This window comes from Eutrema salsugineum, unplaced genomic scaffold (assembly GCF_000478725.1).
Source record: "Eutrema salsugineum unplaced genomic scaffold, Eutsalg1_0 scaffold_6, whole genome shotgun sequence".
Taxonomy (NCBI): domain Eukaryota; kingdom Viridiplantae; phylum Streptophyta; class Magnoliopsida; order Brassicales; family Brassicaceae; genus Eutrema; species Eutrema salsugineum.
In genome coordinates this window covers 10,323,133-10,348,457 of record NW_006256547.1, presented here as the reverse complement: position 1 = coordinate 10,348,457, position 25,325 = coordinate 10,323,133, and the positions used below count along the sequence as shown (strand labels likewise).

The following is a 25,325-nucleotide window of genomic DNA, read 5'->3' as shown; positions in this document are numbered from 1 at the left end:
TGCTTCAAGGGGAGATATTGCTAATGCTGCATTAAATGCATTCTATATTTGAGATTATTGCAAAGTTATGAAGCTAACAAAAAACATGAGGTTACTGTCAAGTGACTTGAGTGTTGAGCAAGCAAAGGAATTAAAGGAAATTTCTGAATGGATTTTAGATGTTGGCGAAGGTAAAATCGCAGAGCCAAATGACGTTGAAGTAATGATTGATATTCATGAGGAGTTCCTTGTAACGAACGTAAATGATCCAATCGAAGCAATATGTACACAAATTTACGGAGACCAAACATCATTTCAGCAGGCAAAAAAATGCCAAATTTTGGCAAGAAACTATGTTCAACCAATGAAGATGTGAACAATATAAATGAACATATGCTGTCGAAGATGACTGGTAAGTACAATCTGTTCACCTTATATGATTGTTTTTATGGTTTGTTTTTGGAATTTAATTCTTATTTATGGAAATTTGTTTAATTAATTAAAACAGGGGAATCAAAATATATCTGAGTTCTGATACTATAGATCCTGCTGACTCTGGAGCATTGCGAAATCTCGCTTTTACTCCTGATTTTTTAAACAGTATAAAAGTTAATTGCTGGACTTCCCATTTATTGTATTACAATGAAAAATAGGGTGACCTGTGATGCTGCTCAGGAATATTGATCCTAAAGCTAAATTGATGAATGGAACGAGACTTCAAATTACACAAATGGCAGATTTCATGATAGAAGCAAGAATTATTACCGGAGATAAAACTGGAGACAAAGTTATTATTACACGATTGATGATCACTCCATCGGCAGTTGAGACGTAGACAGTTACCGTTGGCAGTTGCATTCGCTATAACCATCAACAAAAGTCAGAGACAGTTGCTACCAGAAGTAGGTTTGTATTTACCCCGTCCTATGTTGCAATCTCTCGGGTAACATTAAAGAAAGACTTGAAAACACTGACAGTAGATAGAGATGGTAATCCACAAAGGCAAACAATGAGTCTTCAAAGAAATCCTCTAAAATTTAGAAAATGATCGTGATGATTAGAAAGGTATGTTTTTCATTTTTGTTTCCATTCCGTTAATAATATAACGCGGTCATTATTTTAAACTTTTCATTTTTATTTTTATGTAGGTTTGAATGAGCCCTTGTATTCTTATGGTAGACATATGATCCGCTTGGTGGTGTTTTTACATTGTTATATTTTTTGTATGTACAATATATATCGAACCCAATGACATGTTTTTCTAATTGCATGATGAATAGACATATTTTTGCAATACAAAACCGATGACCAATTGAAGTATTATTTGTTGTTTGAAATAATGTGTCGTTTGGTTAATTGTTTTGGGTGTTTATGTAGAAGTGTTATGTTTCGTATGGCCCATTTATTATAGAAACTATATAGAAGTTTATATTTTTGTATATGTCCCGATTTTATTTGCAAATTTTTATGTTCGTATTTACTTCTATCGAATATATACGGAACACTGTTTATCGGAATTATTACTTGTCTTTTTAAAAACTATATTTATCTAATTGATTTTTAAATCAATATTCTTTGATTGGAAAACAGTTGTAAGAGATAAAACAGTCAATCTATGCATAACAAGTTAGTTGTTACTTTATAAAGTTCACCAATTAATACTCAATCTATGCGTAACAATATAGCTATATAACAACCTCGATTGCATATAAAAGAAACATATTGTCTAATCGACTTTAGTGCATGCACTCGAGCCTAACATCTTTATGTGTCAGACCTATATCCTACAACAAGCAGATTTCATTTCATGTAAGTGAATTATCATTCAATACATAAGTTTTTAAATTACTTTTTAGCAATTTTTTGAATTGTTCATCCCTGGAGATAAATTCCCTGAAAACCCAGCGTTTCGTTTTTATAAGTTTTTCGCCAATATTCATTCAAGCTTTTAGTCATTAGGTTATTTTTCATTTCCAGGCCGATTTTCATTCGAGTTTTAGATTAGGTTTTCTTTAGTTTTCCAACCGATTTTCTTAAGTATTTTTCATTTTCCCGTTTAGTTTAGAATTTACGTTTTAGTGACAACCCAAACCACTTTAAATTTTGACCAGTTCTAGACTTCCTTATTTCATATTTCTTTCAAAGGTTTTTGCAGAAAAAGATCTTTCTTCCCTGTGGATTTGATCTCTAAGTACTACAATCGATTAGATGTGCACTTGCGGCTTTATTGATTTCTATTAGGGTAAAACTTGACACCCCGCATACACCACATCATATACGTAGCTGTAGTCTCATGTATAATGCCTATAGACTGGAAATACGCAGGATCATAATACTCCCCACCTCTATCAGTGCATAATTTCTTAATCAAGTCATTTTGTTGCAATTCAACCTCAGTTTTCTAAACCTTAAATTTATCTACGGCTTCATCTTTAACATGCAATAAATATACATAACAAAACTGAGTATAACATGCAATGAATGTGATGAAATACTTGTTTCCTAAAGATGGTGTAGCATGCAAATCACATAGATCACTATGTATAAGTCTAAGCACCACATAATTTCTTTCTATACTCTTAAATGGTTGTCTAACTATCTTTGTCAACATGCAAGTACTACACATTTCTATATTCATGTCAAAAGAAGGAATCAAACCTTCTTTAGATATTTCAATCATACGCTTATAATGTACATGACCTAATCTTGCATGCCATATAGAAGTATCTACTTTACTAGAATATGCCATATAAATAGAATTGATAACTTTATTAATATTAAGCATAAACATGTCATTACATAAATATCCAAATCCAACAAATACACCACACTTCGATAAGATATACTTATCAGATTCATACACTTGTTTGTATCCACACTTATTTAGAACACTACCACAGACTAAGTTATTCCTAATTCCGGGTACATGAAGTACATCCTTAAGATCAAAAGTTTTCTGGAACTAAATTTTAACACCACTTTTGCACGACCTATGATATAAGCAGATGACTCGTTGCCCATATGAACTACAGACTCATCTTGAACCAGTTCATATGACTATAACCAGTCATGATTCTTGCAAACATGTGTTGTCGCACCCGAGTCAATCCACCATTACACTTCATCATCCTGCACATAAAATGCCTCAGAAATCTTTGATACATAATTCTATTTTTAACATGAATCAAAACCAGAAATCTGACCTTGATGAGAAGATGGACCTTGGTCCTTAGACACTTGCTCCAAATGGTTTTGTCCCATTTTATTATTATCATTTGCTGCCCGACAGTCACGTTTGAAATGACCCGGCATGTTACAAATCCAATAAATGCTCTTAAGCCTTTTGTTAGATCCACCGTTAGTGTTTTAAGGAGTGTTTCTTCTCTCTATTTTTCTTAGAACCCTCACTTTCTTCCATCATATTAATGGAAGAAGTACCAACTATGTGCGGACCCACATGAAGAGGTGTGGGATCATGTACCTCCTACTGATTTGGAAAAAAAACTTTTAAGAAGGTGAGAGAATATTGTGGTGAGAAAAATGTGAAAAAAGGAAGAAAAAAAAGATGATTTGCTACTTATAGACCCCATATGATGTAGAAAAAAAAACATTTGTGACGTTTTGTAATATTCCACATCAAAAAAGACAAAAAAGGAGAGAGAATTTAGATACTATAAGTAATAAAATAACTAAAGTAATATGTACTTATCAAAATTGGATCTTAAATTTTGGTAATTGTTTTTAGGTTAAAATATTTTTTTATTTTTAACCAAAAAAATAGTAATTTATTATTTTAAGCTAAAAATAATATTATTATTATTAGTAAGTTAATTTACATCATTTATACAAAAATAAATGCTGTAATATACTGTTTTTTGGGTGAGTTAATTAATATGCTAAAATAATTTCTGTTTTTTTTTCAAGTAGCCGATGGAAAACTATTTCAAAAAAAAGACTCCTGAAAATGATTCGGAGAATTTGTCTGGTGATTTGGAGAAAAGATTTTTTAAAAGAAAGGCTCCTGAAAATTGATTCGGAGAATTTTTCTAGTGATTTAAAGAAAATATCTTTTGAATGAAAGGCTCCTAAAGAGGATTCGAAAAATTTGTCGGGTGATTTGGAGAATTTGCCTTCTGATCTTGCAGATTGGAAAAGAATATTGGAATATCATCCAAATGAAAGAGACAAAGTAAGACGCAAATATCTGATGAAAGGCCCTTATCAACCTCGTGGTCATAAATTTCCTCATAAAATAATTGGAATAAATTAAGATGATTTAATTCATCTTGGTTTGATCAGGATGGTGATTGGTTGATATATAGTGTGAAAAAAAAAAGACAAAGCATTTTGTTTTTTTTTTTTTGCTACTTGTTTAGAGATTACACTGAAAATAAAGCTGGGAGTGATGCATTTGTGACAAAAGGGTTTGATAGTTGGAACAAGACAGAGAGATTGCGTAATCATGTAGGGGCGGTGAATAATTTTCACAATAGTGCAATGAAAAGAGCTGATAATTTGATGAAGCAAGGACAGTCAATTTGTCATGCTTTTTATAAGCAAGAAGATGCATCCAAAAATGAATACAATATCAGATTGAATGCTTCAATTAATGCTTGTAGATATTTGCTACGACAAGGATACTGTTTCGAGGTCACGATGAGTCAGTGGATTCAACTAACAAAGGAAATTTTGTTGACCTTGTGAAATACACTGCTAAGCAGAATGAGCTTGTAAGTAAGGTTGTGTTGGAGAATGCTCCCAAAAATAATGAGATGGTGTCTCACGAAATTCAGACAGAGATAGTTCATTGCTTTGCTGAGGAAATCACTGAGTCAGTTATTCAAGAAATTGATCATGGTGTATTTTATTTGTTGGTGGATGAATCTGCAGATGTTTCCGATAAAGAGCAAATGGTAGTGGTCTTTCGCTTTGTTGATAAACATGGGATAGTTAAAGAAAGTTTTATTGGTATTGTTCATGTGAAAGAACATCATCTTTATCTCTCAAATGTGCTGTTGATTCATTGTTTGTAAACATGGATAGAGTATGAACATGTTAAGAGGGCATGGATACGATGGAGCGAGTAATATAAAGGGTGAATTCAATCGGTTGAGAGCTTTGATCTTGAGAGAAAATAATTCTGCATATTATGTTCCCTGCTTTGCTCACCAGCTTTAATTGGTTGTTATTGCAATAGCTCAAAAACATTTAGAAGTTGAGAACTTCTTTGACATGATTGCTGTCTTGTTAAATGTTGTTGGAGCTTCTTGCAAGAGAAAATATATGGTTTGAGAAGACCATCAAAAAAGGATTGAGAAAAAAACCAAGAAAAGTGAATTTAAGACAGGAAAATGGTTGAATCAGGAGCTTTCATTTCAAAGACTCGGTAAAACTCGTTGGGGATCTCACTATAAAACATTATTGCATTTGGTTGATCTATTTCCTTCTCGCCAAGCTAATGATCTTCTCAAATACTTTCACATTTTTTATTTTGTGTTCTATTTACAGTTGATGCTGCTTCTTCTTGGACTCACAAATAATTTATCAAAGGCTCTACAAAGGAAAGATCTAAATATTCTGAATTCTATGTCACTAGTGAAATCCACCAAGCAACAATTGTACAAGCTCAGGAATAATGGGTGGGAATCTTTTATCAACAAAGTTTATTATTTTTGTGAGAATTATAAGCAGAGCTGTTGGTTATGGAAGACGAATTCATTGATTCAAGGAAACCAAAAATGAAAAGCAAAAAAACCATTGTGCATCATTACAAGCTGGAATGCTTTTACATTATATTGGATACGCAAATTCAAGAGTTTAATGATTGTTTTGATGAGGTAAATACTGAATTACTTGGTGGCATTGAATCTTTGAGCCCTAATGATTTTTTTCATGAGTTTGATCAGTTGACTTTCTAAGTTTTATTCAGAAGATTTTAGTCATGTTGAGCGGGTATCTCTTGAGCATCAACTTGGTATATACATCGACAATATCCGAAAAGATAAAAGATTTCTGAATTTTAAGGATCTTGGAGATTTTGCACGGGTTATGGTGGAGACAAAGAAACATCTTTTGCGTCCTTTGGTATACCGACTTTTGAAACTAGTTTTGACTCTACCTGTAGCTACCGCTACGGTTGAAAGATGTTTTTCTGGGATGAAGATTGTGAAGACTGTCTTATAGAACCGAATGAGTGATCAGTTTTTAAATGATTTTGTCGTTTATTTTGTTGAGAAATAATTGCTTGAAAAAGTGACAAATGAAATAGTGATGAAAATGTTTCAAAATATGACAAATAAGATAACTTTGTAGGTTTTTTTAAATTTAAAATACTTTATATAAACTATTTTTGTTATTTAAAATATTATGCCCCCGATTAAAAAAAGTTCTAGATCCGCCACTGGTACCAACCTCTTTATTAGGATTTCTTCCCTCTTGCGCCCTTAGAGATTCCTCTATACGCAAGTGGCTACCAAGTTGTACAAGAGACAACTCTTCTTTTTTGTGTTTCAACATGTATTTGAAATCTTTCCATGAAGGTGGTAACTTGTCGATAATACTCGACACTGAGATGGAGTCATCCATCTTCATGTTGTGTTGGGCGAATTGCCCTAGGATACAGAGTAATTCTTTGTATTTCTCCATAACCGGCCTAGAATCAGACATCTTGTATTAAAATTATTCACAAGGAACTTCTTACTAGAAGCATCCTCTGTCATGTACTTTAAATCCAACGCATTCCACAACTCTTTTGCGGACTCGACATTCTGATAGACATCAAAGAATGGATTCAAAATACCGTTTAGAATATGGCCATGGTATATGTAATCGTCATTTTCCCATTTAAGTTGTTTCCTTGTCACCTCCAAAGATTCGCTCTCTGCATCCTTTGGTACAATAGGAATTGGCATGCTTAGAAAAAACGCTACATTAAGCGTTGTGAGGAGAAAATGCATCTTCTTTTACCATCTTCTGAAATCTATTCCTTCAAACTTTTCCAACTTTCCAAACTTCAACGTCATCTCTCGTATAGATACACCAGCCATAGTTCACAAGTAAATACTTTTTAAGAATGTTGTAGTTGAAAAATAAAAAACAGAATCAAGTTCCAAAACAATTTTAATTTAAAGTAAATAAAAAATTCACTAAACTCATATTTTAGTAGATTATCTCACTTATATATTTACATAATTTCAATTGTCACTGATGTCGACGAGTGGATTAAAAATATAAATGAAAACACCATTCCAACTCTGTAACGACAAATCTTGAATGGTAAGTAAACAACCTCAAACTGGTCAAAACCCGGAACAGGAATGGTGAAGTGTAATTATGATGCTTCATTTGATTCGCTCACAAGGCAAGTCAAGGGTGGATAGATTGTACGAGATCACAATGGTTTTGCTAAATTATGGGGATCTGCTATACTACGTCATGCATCTTCAAGTCTGGAAGCGGAAGGTTTAGCATTACTACATGCTCTACAACAAACACTCAATTTTGGTTTTGACTCAATATGTTTTGAAGGAGATAACAAATTTCTAATTGACATCTTACATGGTCACAAAGAAGATATTGTGATTTTAAATCTAAAGGAGGACATCGACTTCTGGAGATTAGAATTTAGATCTCATTCTATAGCACATGTTCATAGAATATCGAATGAGGCAGCTCATTTGTTGGCTAAGAAAGGTCCTCAAAATTGTATCATTTATTCAGATTGTATTAACCCACCATTCTAGTTAACAAACACATTTTATTCTGATCTTATGATTTCCAATTAATAAAGTTTACTTTTGTCGAAAAAAATATGACATCGAATTTCTTTATGGTAATTATTAATTTATGATATTAATGAGATCATATATTTACATATTTTTTGTTAAAGATATCGTCGAATTGTGTCATATGTTGAAGCAGCCCAACTCGGGACCATAAAAAAATTATTAATTAATAGTATTTATTAATTTATTGTGTATTAATTTATAGTTATTCTATTGTATTTCTAATGATTTGAAATCTAAATTTTTTCCAAACTTTTTACAGATGATGACAGATTGATAGATAAGACTTTTAGGGTCTCAGGGCTATCAATCCCCTTGTCAATGTAGCACAAAGAGGTTTATCAATCCAGATGTGGTGTTAGACACTAAGCTATATGATCAAGTTCTTAATTCAAGCAAACAAGAGTGGGTTTTGATTAATCTAGAGACAAATATAAACATAAACAGGATTAAAGACTAATGACAATGACAAATGGTGTGAATAAGATATGATATTGGCATGAGATTCTAGACATGATAGATGGTTAGGGTGCTTTGGTGTTAAACTAGGAATGCAAATGACAATGATGAGACATGATTCAAGTGATTAAGAACTCTAATCTATGTTAATCCTCTCATGAAGGTATTAACCCCTATACTAATCCATTTTCAAACCAAATTCCCATTTGTGAAATATGAATCAATATGCATTAATAAACAGTTCTCAATGATCATTCAAGCATTTAACAAATCATTCCCATGATGAAAAATTACTTAAACCTCTAACACAACTCTTTCAGGAATTTCATCAAACACTTTTGGTGCATGAAATTCCCAGAATCTAGATCTCAAGTGATTATCAAGGATCTAGCATAGAGAATAGTTGTTTAGAGAAATGAACCAATGAATCTAGCCCTAAGCACTCCTAATCTAACACTTTAGCACCCTAACCTACACATCTAGAACCTCATTAAGGTAACTACTCACTAATCATGATCAACACACTAGATCCTTTGCAAGATGTGTTGTTAATCATGATTAGAAGTTGATTTTGATGAATAGAAATGATGAACAAGATGGAAAGAAACTGCAAATCGATTTAAACTCTCTAAAACAAAGTGTATTAAGTGGTTTTTCACAAAAGGGGAAAAAAAGACTAAAAGTAGATTAAGTCTCCTCACAAATTAGGTCTAAAAACCTTATAAAAGAAGCTTGGGCGAACCGGGTCAACCCGGAACAAACCGGGTACTGACCCGGCCTTGATGGGCAAAGAAGGGTTTGCCACGGTCTGGTGCATCCTTGGTGTGACCGTGGCATTCCTGACCGTGTCAAAGTTTTTACTTGTGTTCTTGGTTCCTTTTGTTGCCGCGGTCTGATCAAGCTTCATCTGGGACTCGTGGCAAGTTAGCCGTGTCAAACGCCGAAGATGTGTAGAGGTTGCCACGGTCAAGCCTCCAGACCGTGGCATTCACACCGTGCCAAAACTCGCATGCATGTGAGTACCTTCCCAGCCAAGTATATGCTTGCCACGGCCAAGTCTCAGGCCGTGGCATTGAGATCGTGTCAAAAGCCGAAACTGTGTAGAAGTTATCTCCAGCCTCTTGTTCATTTGCCACGTTCAAGTCCTAGACCGTGGCATTCAGCTCGTGCCAATCGCCGAAGGTTGCAAGATGTTGCCACGGCCAAGCTTCATACCGTGGCATGTTTAACTTAGTCATCCTGGGCTGTCTGGACCATCTCGCATTCCGGAGAGTGTAACTTCCTGGAGACCTGTCCGAATTGAGTGATTCCGGTTTCAGAAGACAGAGGACTCATTTATCTCCAACTTTGATGAAGGAAGTTTCAGTGCTTGGGAAGTGTAAGGTTTCCTGGAGGGAACATCTTTGAAGTGCATTTACACGACCAGAGAGAAGCGTCTAGACATGTGTCCATTCCGGAGACCGTATCTTTCTGCTCAAAGCTCCGAATTGACTGATCTCGGTTGTTCTGGAAAGAAGACTCAAATGTCTCTGATTCTCATGAAGGCCGCGGAAACTGAATCGGTCTGGAAGTGCACCGTCCTTCGCATCCTTCAGAACTGATCTGCTCGGTCCGGAATACCTGCGAGACAGGGGTTTCTTCCGACGAGCTTATCTCTCTGCTCACGCGTCCGAATTCCACGATTCCAATTGCTATGAGACCGTCCTCCAATGCTCTCCAACTTCTATGAAGGACCCGCCGTCTGAATAGGACCGGAAGGCTCCCCGGACGGGCGATTTCTGAGACTCGTTCACACCCGGAGATTTTGGCCGATACACTTCATTCGCGGTACGTGAAAATGGCCGGTAAAGCTTACCGCGGTACATGAAAATGGCCGGTAAAACCTTCCTGGCCAGCGAGAATGGCCGATAATCTCCCAAGACCTGATTTTTCCACTTTTTCAAGCTTTGCTCACCATTCCACCTCCTGGATTCATCTTTTCAGTTCCATATTCACCTGACAGACACTCAAAATATGCAAAGACTCATTGGGACCTAATGCATCTCCTAAGTTCTAAAATAAACCCTAAGGACCTAAAATGCATGAAATAAAACATGATTTGGGATGATTTATGCAACCTAAATGATGCAAATTATGAACATATCAACTCCCCCACACTTGTCCTTTGCTTGTCCTCAAGCAAAAAGAACAAATGAGAGAAAGAGGTTGTATGCAATGGGAGTTCACATTTTCTTTTTGAGAGAAGTGATCACAATGAGAATTCAAGTTCATGCTCAATTATGCAATGAAAAGTCATACTCAGATGTATGTCAACTCAGCAAGGAATCTCCACAAGTTCTTCTCTCTCTCAACTCTTTCACATTCATTAAGCCTTTATCAGGTGGATCTCATGATGCAAGGTTTAAACAAGCTGGCTTGGCTAGGGAGAGGCTATGAGATTATAATGATCTCATCAGTGTTCAAGTGGGTTAAATGCAGCAAAGGGATCTCTCTATGAATGGTCAAACTTTGGCAGAATGCTAAAGGTAAAAAGCAACCTATGCATACAAGGGCAAAGACTCATCACTCCCCACCCTCTACTCAAAGCTTCCTCACTTGCTCAAAAATCCTCATTTTTCACTCTCATTTTCCTCTCACTAGGGGATTTACTTTTCACATTTCCTCTCAAGTCTTGGAACTCAAACTTTACACAGCTCTTCTTCTTTTACAACTTCTAGCCTCTTCTTTCTTTCTTAACAAAACATTTGAGCCTTTCGGCTTCTTTTCTTCCTTTTTTTTTACTTAGAGGCTAGACTCTTTCTTTTCAACAAACCAGAGCTCACTTTCTCAAAACACCAAGACTGATTTCTTTTTCTTTCATTCCCCTAGCTATTTTCACTCTCTCTTTCCCACTCATCTCACCTTTTTCCACTCACCAAAAAGTCTTTTCCCCCACACTTATTCCTCGCCAAAACTCTCAGTTCCTAGATGTTGGAACACAGCTCTCAATGAGACCTGCCCTTGTCGCTCTAAACCTAACACTTTCTGCTAAGTTTGATCCAAGGTGGCCTTTCAATTCACACACAAACATTGGCTTGAAAGAAGGATGGGTTTAAGGTATGGGAACTGATCCATGACGTGGATTCAGCTACTTGAGCTAAGGAAAAGATTGGTAAAAACGATGGTTCTAGCTCAAGTATGTATATTGGTATCCACAAGCTTTTTCAAACAATGCATCACAAGATATTTTCAAGTCAAGTTCAAGGTTCCCACTTAATTAGAGTTGAGTTCAATTCAAACTTGCTTCTCAGATTCAAATCATTTCAGACTTTGCAAGCACAGAAAAAGATTCACAAGCATATTCAATTCAAGTTCTCAAAGTGATATACTCTCTAGAAAACCTATCATTACTCCCTGCAAGATGCAACCTATATGCAAATGCAATCTAGACTCAATCCTAAAAAATGAGAATGCAACTACATGATCATTTTTTTTTTTGTTTTTATATGCACTTAGATGAGATTACATGAATATGCAACTAGAATGTGACTCAAGACTCAAAGTGTAAAATAGGAAAATAGAAAACATGATTAGTAAAGGATGAAACTCCCCCCCACACTTAAATAACACAGTCCCTTGTGTTATAAAAGTATGAGAAAGAAGTGAAACCAAAGCAAACAGGCAAAATGCAAAAGAAAAAGAAAGTCTACATGCTATTTACAAGGTTTTGAGTGTTTACCTCAATCACTGAGGTCTGATCCCAAGTAATGGGATGGATTGGAGGTTGAACATGATGGGGTGGGATATCTGGGTGGGCTGCTCTCAGGTGAGTCTGGTTGGAATGCTGTGGCCGGATTCACCCAATCTTCTTTTCCTGGAGGTAGCGCAAAGTCATTGGCAGCTGTGCTTTCTCCCACCTTTTCGTTTGTATCTCGTTTGGGTGAGGTGGCTGGAGCTGTGAGCTTTTTAACCTTCTTCTTAAGCTTCCTAACACAGTCAACCAGCCTGTGGATCGTTTTGTCTTGCCATTTGCACCATTTCTGAAGGGTGTTAACTCTGGAATACAGCTTCCTTGTGTGATAGTCAGGCTCACCCCAAAAGTAAGGATCAAAGTGATACCTTCCTGCTCCCATCCTTCTTTCAAAATCTCTTGGCTCCTCATGCTCACAACCAGTGGTCCTAGTTGTGTCTTCCTCGTCAGCTGGCTCTTTACCCTTAGAATTAATTGGCTTCTTACATTTGGGAATTGGAGGGTGAATGGCTGAGTTGTAGAGCTGATCCTTGAGGACAATAAAGGAGACATTGTGCCTTTCTGTGAGAGTGGTGATGGCTGGGTTTGGCAACAGAACATGAACTTTTTCATCTTGCAAGAGCTTGAAAGTGTACAAGAAGTGTACACCATTGCTTTCTTTTAGAAACCCAACCTTGGTGAGGGTAACTTCATCAATCAACCCAGGTCTGACTGCAGCATTATCAAAGACAAAACCTCTTGCTTTCAGAATTTTTGTCACTAGCCATCCATTGTGCAACTTAGTGAGCTTCTTTCTTTTACCCTCACTCCAAGCAATGTCCTTGTAAATCAGCATTTGGCGTGCCAAGAATGCACCACTAGAAGGGATGTAATGTGGAAGGTGAAACTCTCTCTTGCTCTTCAAGTGACTGATGAGAGGATGAAGACCCATACCCAATAGCTCCATGTCAGCTAGATGCACCACCCCATCATTGTGCTTGGTAAAGAACATTTGGCAAAGCACCTTGTGAGCATAGCGGATTGCTGGGTTTCTTATCCATGAACTCTTGCATCTTCCTCCTCTGAAGCTCCCAAAAGCAATTGTATCCCACAAGTCAGTGATCATGTGATCAGGGTATGTGAACTTCACTGTCTCTTCTTGTGCAGGTCTTGTAAAAGCAAAGATCTTATCAAGTTCTTTGAAGCTTACATGGTGTTGTGCACCATCTATTTTGAACTCTATGTGCCCAAGACCATTGCCCTCTTTGATTCTTGCATCTCTTGGGCCATATCCACAAACTTGAAGGGATGCAAGAAATTCCTGTGTAACACCATCATGAGCCACATCTTTCATCTCAAAGAATCCACCAAACCCCATGTTATTGAAAATGAGCTGAACCTCTTCAAGAATACCCATCTTCCTCAGCAGTTCCATATCAGGGAACTTGGTTTGCTGCACTTTTGCATCTCTGAACATGTCAAAGTAATCATCAAAAGTTGGCTCTCTTTCCTCAGAACCTGGCTTTGCTTTCTTGGCCCGCTTCAATGCTGTTTCAGGGTCACTCTCTGTTCCTTCTTCATCCTCAGCCACAACCACCTCTTTTCCTGCTCTGTGAACGACCTCAACCAATGCCAGCTCTGTACCAGAAGTTTTTGAAGTGGAGGCCTTTGTTTTCTTTGGTGCAGCAATCTTCTTTGTTTTCTTCTCAGCTGAATCCTTTGGCTTTCTCCTCCTTTTCTGTTTCTCGAAAACTTTGTGCCCAAAAGGCAAAATCTGCTCCTCTGATTTCTCTTTTTTAGATTTCTCCATGGCTGCTTGTCTTTTTGTTCCTCCCATCCTGCATTTTCTCAAACCATTGTAAGCACCAAAGCAAGAGAACAACAAAAGTTTTTCAAAAATTCACCAAGTTCATGAGCAGCACCAATTGATTTTTCTTTAAAAGAAGGTATTTCAAGCTGATTAAAAACTCATTAAACTCAAAGAAATGGCAAGAAGCAATGCACATAAAGAGTTCAGCTTGAAACACAATTTCTAAAAAAAAATCGATTCACATGATGATTTTCAAGAAAATTTCTCAAAAATTCCAAAAACAGGTCATTCTCAAGCAAGATTCATGAAATCCCTATCCATTCTACTTGCACAATACTCACAAAATGATTCCAAGGTATCAAGAAGTCCATTAAAATCGATTCCATTTGCTTTTCTCTGTTCATGAACAGTACACTAAAGCATGGAAAAGGTGAGTTTTAACAGATTAAATACCTTGGAATCTTCAAGTTTCGAGTGTAAAACGGATGTGCAACAAGAAACTAGACAGGATTACGAGTTCAATGCAGTTGGAATCACTCAATTTGATGCAGCAACGAGAGAGATATGAGAGTTTAGAGTTCAAGAATGGAAAGGAAGGTGCAAACTCTCGATGTAGAAGGGGGAGTGGTGGGGAACAGCTGGCTTGGCGCGTGGGTTGACCGGTCAACGTCCGTACGGTCAACCAAAATTCAAATTTTTGGTCGCGCCTGGTTGACCGTGGCATGTGGTCGTGGCTTCAGCTCGAGAACGCTTCCTCTTTGCCGCGGTCTTGGTGTGGCCGTGGCAACTAGACCGTGGCAAAGGCCGAACCTCGTCTCTTTTCCTTTCTCTTGCCACGATCTGATCATTTCCCGTGGCAAACTCCTCGTGGCCGTGCTTATTCGTCGGTCAAACTCTCCTGATTTTTGCCGCGGCCAAAGCCTTAGCCCGTGTCCTTTAGACCGTGGCATTGTCCGAACATTGGCCGATTCACTTCTCTTTTTGCCACGGTCACATTTTCTTCCTGTGTCATTACTACCGTGGCAAAGGCCGAACCGGGGTTGTGCACCATTTGCTTTGCCACGGCCACATCTTGGACTCGTGTCTTGTAGAACGTGTCATCCCACGAACCTTGGCCGCTTCGCTTTTGCTTAGCCACGGCCAGGTCTTCATCCCGTGGCACTCCTCTCGTGGCAAACCCCGAGCATTGGACGTTCCCCCTGCATTTTGCCACGGCCTAAGATTCATCCCGTGGCAACCCCAACCGTGGCAAACTCCGAGCCTCATCCATTCTTCTTTTTCCTTTGCCGCGGCCGCCTAGGTTCCATGTCACAAGACCGTGGCATTCGCCGAACATATGCTTCTTTTGCCACGGCCAGGCCTTTAGACCGTGATTATCTCTCCGTGGCAACAGAAAGGGGCTTGCCACGCCTTGTTCTTTACCGTGACATTCTTCATTCCTTCATTTCTTTTCATGCTGCATTCACTTTCCAAAGGTTCAGACTCACACCTAACACCTGTAAACACTCAACAGACCCATCAAAACATTCTAAAACATAAAAAGAAAAGAATCAAAAGATCAAAAGCATATTTACAAAGGGTAAGCTTGGGGTGTCTCCCAAGAGCACTTTGTTTAATGTCTCTAAGTTTGACTTTGGTAACCTGATTAACAGGCTGGTGGATCAAGAAGGGGAACTGATGTAGCTTCCTCCTTCCCTTGTGAAACTAAGTAGTGTTTGATTCTCTGTCCATTCACCACAAATTCCTGACCATTCTTCCCTTCTAAGACAATGGCACCATAAGGCCTTACTTCAAGAACTTTGAAAGGTCCAGACCACCTAGACTTAAGCTTTCCTGGAAACAACTTAAGTCTGGAGTTGTAAAGCAACACCAAATCACCATTCTTGAACTCCCTTTTTAGAATCTTCTGGTCATGCAGGGCCTTGGTCTTCTCCTTATAGATTTTTGAGCTTTCAAAAGCTTCAAGCCTGATTTCCTCAAGTTCATGGAGTTGCATGATCCTTTTCTCTTGAGCTGTCTTGATATCAAAGTTTATAAACTTCACAGCCCACATAGCTTTGTACTCCAACTCAATAGGAAGGTGGCAGCTCTTCCCATATAGCAAACTGAATGGTGATGTTCCAATTGGAGTTTTGAAGGCAGTCCTGTAAGCCCATAATGCATCATCTAGCCTTTTGCTCCAATCCTTTCTGCTTGAGCTAACAGTCCTCTCAAGAATGGCCTTGATCTGTCTATTGGATACTTCAACCTGGCCACTAGTTTGAGGATGATATGGAGTAGCTATCTTATGTTTAACTCCATACTTTCTCAATAAACCTTCCAGAGTCTTGTTCACAAAATGGGATCCTCCATCAGAGATGACAACTCTGGGAACTCCAAACCTTGGGAAGATGATGTTCTTGAACAGCCTCACTACAACCTTGGAATCATTGGTAGGGGAAGCAATGGCCTCAACCCATTTGGACACATAGTCCACAGCAACAAGTATGTATTGATTTCCATAAGATGAAATGAAAGGTCCCATAAAGTCAATCCCCCAGCAATCAAAGATCTCAACCTCTAGAATGGGGTTTTGAGGCATCTCACTTCTCTTAGATATGTTCCCATGCCTCTGACAGGCATCACATGCTGAAACCACCAACTGGGCATCTTTGAACATTGTAGGCCACCAAAACCCACTCTGAAGAACCTTTGCCACAGTTTTGAATGCCCCCATGTGACCTCCAAAGGCAGAACCATGACATTCTTGCAACACAGGTTGCATCTCCTCTTCAGCAAGACACCTTCTGTAAAGCTGATCCTTGTTCAGAACATAGAGGTAGGGCTCATCCCAATAGTATCTCTGGACATCTCTGAAGAACTTTTTCCTCTTGTAGGCATCTAATTCAGGAGGCTCCACCCCACATGCAAGATAGTTCACTATGTCTGCAAACCAAGGCATCCTCCTTTCTTGAATGCTCTCTACTTCCTCAAAATCCAAGTATGAATGGAGCACCATCAGAGACTCTTCAGGCAAAGTATCATCTATGGGAACTTTTTCTTCAATCCTCAGCCTTGAGAGATGGTCTGCAGCCCCATTCTCAATGCCCTTCTTATCAAGCACCTCCATATCAAACTCCTGGAGCAATAAAACCCATCTCAACAGCCTTGGCTTGGCATCTTTCTTGGTCATCAAGTACCTGAGGGCTGCATGATCGGTATACACAATGACCTTTGATCCCACCAGGTAGCTTCTGAACTTATCAAAGGCAAAAACTATTGCCAGCATTTCCTTTTCAGTTGTAGCATACTTTTCTTGGGCAGAGTCAAGTGTTCTACTGGCATAGTAGATCACATGCAGCTTCTTGTCTTTCTTTTGTCCAAGTACTGCTCCAACAGCAAAGTCAGAAGCATCTGTCATGACCTCAAAAGGTAGAGACCAGTCTGGTGCCTGAACTATTGGTGCACTAACCAATGCCTCCTTGATCAACTTGAAGGCTTCTTCACATTCAGCATCAAAGATGAAATCCACTTCCTTACACAACAGTCTTGTTAAGGGCCTGGCAATCCTTGAGAAGTCCTTTATGAATCTTCTATAAAACCCTGCATGACCCAGGAAGCTCCTTATCCCTTTAACTGAAGTGGGGGTTTGCAAATTCACCATCACCTCCACCTTTGCCTTATCAACCTCAATACCCTTTTCAGAGACCTTGTGCCCAAGGACTATTCCTTCTTGCACCATGAAATGACACTTCTCCCAGTTCAGCACCAAGTTGTGCTGCTCACATCTCTCCAACACCTGTGTCAAATTAGAGAGACAATCCGAGAAGGAGGAGCCATAGACACTAAAGTCATCCATGAACACCTCAACTTTCTCTTCAATAATGTCAGAGAAAATGTGCATCATACATCTTTGAAAAGTGGCTGGTGCATTACATAAACCAAAGGGCATTCTCCTATAAGCATAAGTGCCATAAGGACATGTGAATGTTGTTTTCTCTTGATCTCTTGGATCTATGGGAATTTGAAAAAATCCAGAGTACCCATCGAGAAAACAAAAATAAGGATGATTAGCTAACCTTTCAAGCATTTGATCAATGAATGGTAAAGGGAAATGATCTTTTCTAGAAGCAGAATTCAATTTCCTATAGTCAATGCACATGCGATGGCCAGTTATGGTTCTTTGAGCTATGAGTTCATCCTTATCGTTTTTCACCACTGTGATCCCACCTTTCTTGGGCACAACGTGAACAGGAGACACCCATCTTGAGTCAGAGATTGGGTAAATTATCCCTGCCTCAAGAAGCTTTAGTATCTCCTTCTTAACCACTTCCCTAAGGTTGGGGTTAAGTCTACGTTGGTGCTCAATAGAGGACATGGCTTGGTCCTCCAGGTGGATCCTGTGGGTGCATATATCAGGAGAGATTCCTCTAATATCTGCCAAGGAATACCCTATGGCTCTCCTGAATTTCCTTATTTCACTAAGTAATGCACGTTCCTCATGCTCCAGCAGGTTATCATTTATGATCACGGGAAAAGTAGAGTTTAGGCCTAAGAATGCATACCTGAGCCCTGTTGGTAGAGGCTTGAGCTCAACAGAGGGTGCATCCGCCTCATTCCAGTCCTGGTCCAGGTTGCTTTGGCTGGTGACTGATTCCTTGATAGCAAAGACTTCAGAGCCTCTTTGTTCCAGCTCCAAAAACCTTGTTTCAGGACCCAGCTCTCTTGCATTGTCCAGATACAGCTTATACCCTTCACTTGCTTCAGCCAAGAGCTCATTATCTCCTTGTTCTTGAGTTAGAGCAGCTTGAAGAGGATCCTCAGTGTTCAGTTCCTCAAGCAACTCATCAGCCAACTGGTCCATTGTCTCCACATAGAAACATTGACCTTCAATGGTGGGTTTCTTCATCATCTCATTCACATCAAACTTGAGCCTTTCAGACCCAAGTTGAAGCTCTATTATCCCACCTCTCACATCAATGATGGCTCCTGCAGTTGCTAAGAATGGCCTGCCCAAGATGAGAGGATCTACTGGTTCCTCATCCATTTCCAGCACAACAAAATCTGTTGGAACTTCAAAACCACCTATCTTGACAGGTAGATCTTCCAACATACCAACAGGCAATCTAACTGATCTATCTGCAAGGATAAGAGAAATCCTTGAGGGTTTGAAAACTCTAAAGCCCAACTTCTTAGCTATGGAGAATGGCATCAAGCTGACTGATGCTCCTAAATCACAAAGACATCCAGAGAATAGAAGAGGTCCAATGGCACAAGGGAGTGTGAAGCTCCCTGGATCAGTTAACTTCCTTGGAATGGACTTCTTCTGAATGATAGCACTGCATTCATGACTTAGTACTACCATGCCTTGAAGCTCTTTTGTCTTGTTCAGAATTGCATCCTTCAAGAACTTCCCCATCTTTGGCATCATTAGGAATGCATCAATGAGAGGCATTGTGAGTGGTGTCTCTTTGAGTGCCTTCTCAAATACAGCTCTTGCCTTGTTCACTAGTTGCTTCTTAAATCTCCCTGGAAATGGGAGCTTGGGTTGGTATGGAGGTGGTGGCACATACTTCTTCTCTGGTTCTGGTTCCTTTGCTACCTCTTTACCTTTTTCTGTCCTTGGTTTCTCAGCAACTTGATCATCCTTTAAGGCTGCCTCCCCCTCAGGTTGATCATTGTCCTCAATGATCACTTTGTTGTTCTCAATACCAGGTAATTCCTTGCCACTCCTCAGTGTAATTGCTTTGGCATATTCCTTGGGGTTGGGTTCTGGTTTTCCAGGTAGGTGACCTTGGTTCCTTGAGCTTGATGCTTGGTTTTGCTTCAGTTCCTTGATTTCCTGCTGCATAGTCTGTTGACCCTGAAGAAGTTGTTGCAGAATACCAACCATATCTGTACCCATCGGTGGCTGCTGTTGGACCATTGGTGGCTGAAACTGTTGTTGAACCGGCGCCTGCTGTTGGAACTGTGGTGGACCAAATCCTGGTGGTGCCTTTGGCTGCTGTGAAGTGTAACCAGTGCCCTGAAATGGTTGCTGTTGCTGACCAAAACTCTGATTCTGACCAAATTGATTCTGGGGTTGGAATGACCCTTGAAAGTTGTTCTTGGGAACAAAGTTCTTTGGAGCTTGAGAATTGGGATAGACCTGGTCTTGTGGGTTAGCTACATTGGTGTTCCTGTAAGAGAGGTTTGGATTGGCATTACCATACTGATATCTTTGGAACCTCTGATTCCCAATGTAGTTGAGCTCCTCTTGGGTAAGACCTTCTTCACTTATGTTCTCAAAAATTTGAGAAGGTTCCTCATACTCTCCAACAAAATGCATTGGCTTCTGAGTGGTGAATTTCAGCTTGTCCAATTCACTCCTCAACTCCTTAACTTCTCTGGTGAGCCTCTGTTCTGAGCTTGAACCTTCAGACCTATTTGATCTGTCATAGTCTTCACCATAAGTGTCATTGCTCAATGCTAAGTTCTCTACTAGCTCTAAAGCAGCATGTATCTCTTTACCCAGAAAGTTCCCATTGGAAGCAGTATCCAGCTGGTTTCTAATCTTGGGAAGAGCTCCCCTATACAGTGTGCTGAGAAGAGAAGCCTCACTAAACCCATGGTGTGGGCATTGGTTTGTGTAGCTCCTGAATCTCTCATATGCTTCACCAAAACTTTCATTGCTGTGCTGAGTGAAGCTAGAGATTTGGTTCCTCAGTTTTGCAGTTTTTGAGGTGGAGAAGAACTTAGATAAGAAGGCTTGCTTGCATTGCTCCCAGGTTTGAATGGATCCTCTTGGAAGATTCTTCTCCCATTGATGAGCTTTATCACCAAGACTGAATGGGAATAGTCTTAGCTTGAAGCTGTCTTCTGAAACTCCATTTATCTTGGTCAGATCGCACACCTTATCAAACTGGTCCAAGTGTTCCAAGGGATCTTCCATTGCTAACCCATGGAACTTTGAGTTCTGGACCATATTCAGCAATGATGCTTTCACTTCAAAGTTGTTGTTTTGCACAGGTGGTGCCTGAATACCAGCTCCATACTGATGAGCATTGGCCCTGTCATTCTCTCCAACATAGACTTGGGGTTGCTCATATCTTCTTTGTTGTGGTTGGAAAGGGTGGGGTTGGTGGTGCACCTGGTGTCTTTGCTGAACATTGGCCTGATGCCTCTGTTGATGAGCTTGAGCTTGTCCCTGGTGGACATAAGCTTGTTGATGGTGCACCTGTTCCTGCTGAACATTACCCTGGTGAAGCCCTTGACCAACTCCATTACCAGCTCTATTACCCTGAGCCTGTTGCTCTTGAACCGGTTGTTCTATATCTACCACGTGATCTCTTTGTTCTGCCATCTCAGTCTGATCAATTTGTCTACCACGTCTGTCTCTTCTCCTCCTTGGTACCAAAAGGTTGATGTTGTCGTTTAGAGGAAAAGGAGGACCACAGCTTCTTGATCTAGACCTGGTGTTCATACACCTGAAATCACAAACAGAACTTGAAAGGAATCAGTAAAAACAAGAAAGTAAGCACTTGATCTCAAGAACAGATCAGAGCTTAATGCTAATCAAACCACAATTTGGCAACGGCGCCAATTGATAGATAAGACTTTTAGGGTCTCAGGGCTATCAATCCCCTTGTCAATGTAGCACAAAGAGGTTTATCAATCCAGATGTGGTGTTAGACACTAAGCTATATGATCAAGTTCTTAATTCAAGCAAACAAGAGTGGGTTTTGATTAATCTAGAGACAAATATAAACATAAACAGGATTAAAGACTAATGACAATGACAAATGGTGTGAATAAGATATGATGGAGGCATGAGATTCTAGACATGATAGATGGTTAGGGTGCTTTGGTGTTAAACTAGGAATGCAAATGACAATGATGAGACATGATTCAAGTGATTAAGAACTCTAATCTATGTTAATCCTCTCATGAAGGTATTAACCCCTATACTAATCCATTTTCAAACCAAATTCCCATTTGTGAAATATGAATCAATATGCATTAATAAACAGTTCTCAATGATCATTCAAGCATTTAACAAATCATTCCCATGATGAAAAATTACTTAGACCTCTAACACAACTCTTTCAGGAATTTCATCAAACACTTTTCGTGCATGAAATTCCCAGAATCTAGATCTCAAGTGATTATCAAGGATCTAGCATAGAGAATAGTTGTTTAGAGAAATGAACCAATGAATCTAGCCCTAAGCACTCCTAATCTAACACTTTAGCACCCTAACCTACACATCTAGAACCTCATTAAGGTAACTACTCACTAATCATGATCAACACACTAGATCCTTTGCAAGATGTGTTGTTAATCATGATTAGAAGTTGATTTTGATGAATAGAAATGATGAACAAGATGGAAAGAAACTGCAAATCGATTTAAACTCTCTAAAACAAAGTGTATTAAGTGGTTTTTCACAAAAGGGGAAAAAAAGACTAAAAGTAGATTAAGTCTCCTCACAAATTAGGTCTAAAAACCTTATAAAAGAAGCTTGGGCGAACCGGGTCAACCCGGAACAAACCGGGTACTGACCCGGCCTTGATGGGCAAAGAAGGGTTTGCCACGGTCTGGTGCATCCTTGGTGTGACCGTGGCATTCCTGACCGTGTCAAAGTTTTTACTTGTGTTCTTGGTTCCTTTTGTTGCCGCGGTCTGATCAAGCTTCATCTGGGACTCGTGGCAAGTTAGCCGTGTCAAACGCCGAAGATGTGTAGAGGTTGCCACGGTCAAGCCTCCAGACCGTGGCATTCACACCGTGCCAAAACTCGCATGCATGTGAGTACCTTCCCAGCCAAGTATATGCTTGCCACGGCCAAGTCTCAGGCCGTGGCATTGAGATCGTGTCAAAAGCCGAAACTGTGTAGAAGTTATCTCCAGCCTCTTGTTCATTTGCCACGTTCAAGTCCTAGACCGTGGCATTCAGCTCGTGCCAATCGCCGAAGGTTGCAAGATGTTGCCACGGCCAAGCTTCATACCGTGGCATGTTTAACTTAGTCATCCTGGGCTGTCTGGACCATCTCGCATTCCGGAGAGTGTAACTTCCTGGAGACCTGTCCGAATTGAGTGATTCCGGTTTCAGAAGACAGAGGACTCATTTATCTCCAACTTTGATGAAGGAAGTTTCAGTGCTTGGGAAATGTAAGGTTTCCTGGAGGGAACATCTTTGAAGTGCATTTACACGACCAGAGAGAAGTGTCTAGACATGTGTCCATTCCGGAGACCGTATCTTTCTGCTCAAAGCTCCGAATTGACTGATCTCGGTTGTTCTGGAAAGAAGACTCAAATGTCTCTGATTCTCATGAAGGCCGCGGAAACTGAATCGGTCTGGAAGTGCACCGTCCTTCGCATCCTTCAGAACTGATCTGCTCGGTCCGGAATACCTGCGAGACAGGGGTTTCTTCCGACGAGCTTATCTCTCTGCTCACGCGTCCGAATTCCACGATTCCAATTGCTATGAGACCGTCCTCCAATGCTCTCCAACTTCTATGAAGGACCCGCCGTCTGAATAGGACCGGAAGGCTCCCCGGACGGGCGATTTCTGAGACTCGTTCACACCCGGAGATTTTGGCCGATACACTTCATTCGCGGTACGTGAAAATGGCCGGTAAAGCTTACCGCGGTACATGAAAATGGCCGGTAAAACCTTCCTGGCCAGCGAGAATGGCCGATAATCTCCCAAGACCTGATTTTTCCACTTTTTCAAGCTTTGCTCACCATTCCACCTCCTGGATTCATCTTTTCAGTTCCATATTCACCTGACAGACACTCAAAATATGCAAAGACTCATTGGGACCTAATGCATCTCCTAAGTTCTAAAATAAACCCTAAGGACCTAAAATGCATGAAATAAAACATGATTTGGGATGATTTATGCAACCTAAATGATGCAAATTATGAACATATCACAGATATAAATTTTTTTCTACAAGATTTTGCACTAAAATTTAATTCTCTTTGTTTGGAGATTTTAACATTTCATTTCATGGTAATATTTTTAAAACTTTCTCATTGTAAAAAATATATATATCAACGATTGAGTTCTATCGATAAAATTGATCATGTTAGTTACAATCGTTGTTTTACTTCTTCTCAATGTCAATTGTATAGTTATCTTTTATATAAATATATATCTATTAATATTTTACAATAGTAGTTATTTTTTATTTTCAAATGATTGAACATTCACATCTAAGTATCATCACTTTTTGTTATATGTATGTTCACTTAAATATATTTAATTTAAAATAATTAAAGTTCAAAATAGTTGATTTCTCCTGCGATTTCGCAGGGGCTCGAGACCTAACACAGCTTTAAAAAATTATAAATAATATACAAACCCGCACGGATCTTCACCTAGTAGTATTATAAAAACCTAGTTATGCCCACATCTTATCGATGTGATACTCTTAACAATAAATCCTCTTTATGAAAACAAAAAAAAAAACATCTGAACACAATATTCTCTGTATATGATATATTAATACACTTTTATCCTTTCTTTATTTTTGTTTTCTTTTTATTTTATTTTTCTCTTTCTCTCTTTCACTTGTTCTCTTGCATGCGCATGCTCCTCTTTTTCCATCTTGTATCTGCCGCTCCACCTACCATCTTCTTCTTCAACTTTCCCCTTCTTTTTCCCTCGCCTGCTCGTATCTGCGACTCTAATCCCATGTACTAATTTTGATTTGCTTTCAAGCATAAGTTTTAGAATTTTAATTTATCTCAATAGATTTTATTAATTTACATATCTTCTCTTTTGATTTAGAATTTTAATTGATATTTTTATCTGAATTTCAATTTTAATTAATTAATTTTCCAAAGTTATGTCATGTTCCACATTTTTCACCATTGCTACATCTGTTGTTGTCGATAACCTGATCATGCAATCTTCTTCTCCGCCGCAACCTCTCTCTGACTCAATACCACTGGTCAGTTACAGTCTCTCTCGCACATGAATTCTCACTATAAATTAGCCAATAGGAGCCTGCTACCCACATCAGAGGTCATATCATTGAGTACCCTAATTTGTATATAAGGTCTATTAGTATAGATTGTCTATATATATAGAATGAATATTTTTGGTTTTCAGATACTTATTTGATATATATAAGTTTGGATAAACCATCATGAAATATGCAAATAAAGATATATATTTTCATGTTAAAGCAAAGAAGTATAAAATGGTACAAGAAAATATAGATGTTTTTGAGATTAGCTATGTATCTGATTTTTAAAAATAGAGATACTATGTTATATAACAAAAATAGACTTTCTATTTTATTTGTACTACTATTGACGTTTTGAATTTTTTTGGATGGAATTCTAAAATTTAAATCATATTAGGTGTAAAAAAATATCGATATTTTTTTAATCCTAAAACAAACTTTACTTAATTAATAGTTTACAAATAATGCCAAAAAACAAATTTTCTGGAATAACTATTATGCAGTAAATAAAATCTGAAGAAAAAATATAGTCCAACTATTTTTTCTTTTGCAGAGGGATAAAAATGATGAAGTTACTACTCTCTTTGAATATCCAAGTTGGCGTGGTTATGAGAAAGATTTTTTTGTCTGCTTTGTTGATAAAAAACCAAA

At 38.7% G+C, this 25,325-nt stretch overlaps 1 non-coding gene and 1 pseudogene across 1 annotated transcript; both read left to right on the top strand.

Annotated features, from left to right (window-relative positions):
• The first annotated feature begins 4,154 nt into the window (after positions 1–4,154).
• LOC112083474 lies at positions 4,155–5,157 on the top strand (annotated as a pseudogene).
• A 15,165-nt stretch (positions 5,158–20,322) lies between these two features.
• Positions 20,323–20,429, top strand: LOC112083579. Its single transcript, XR_002897715.1, has one exon. It is a non-coding gene; the product is annotated as a small nucleolar RNA R71 (small nucleolar RNA).
• The last annotated feature ends 4,896 nt before the right edge of the window (positions 20,430–25,325 follow it).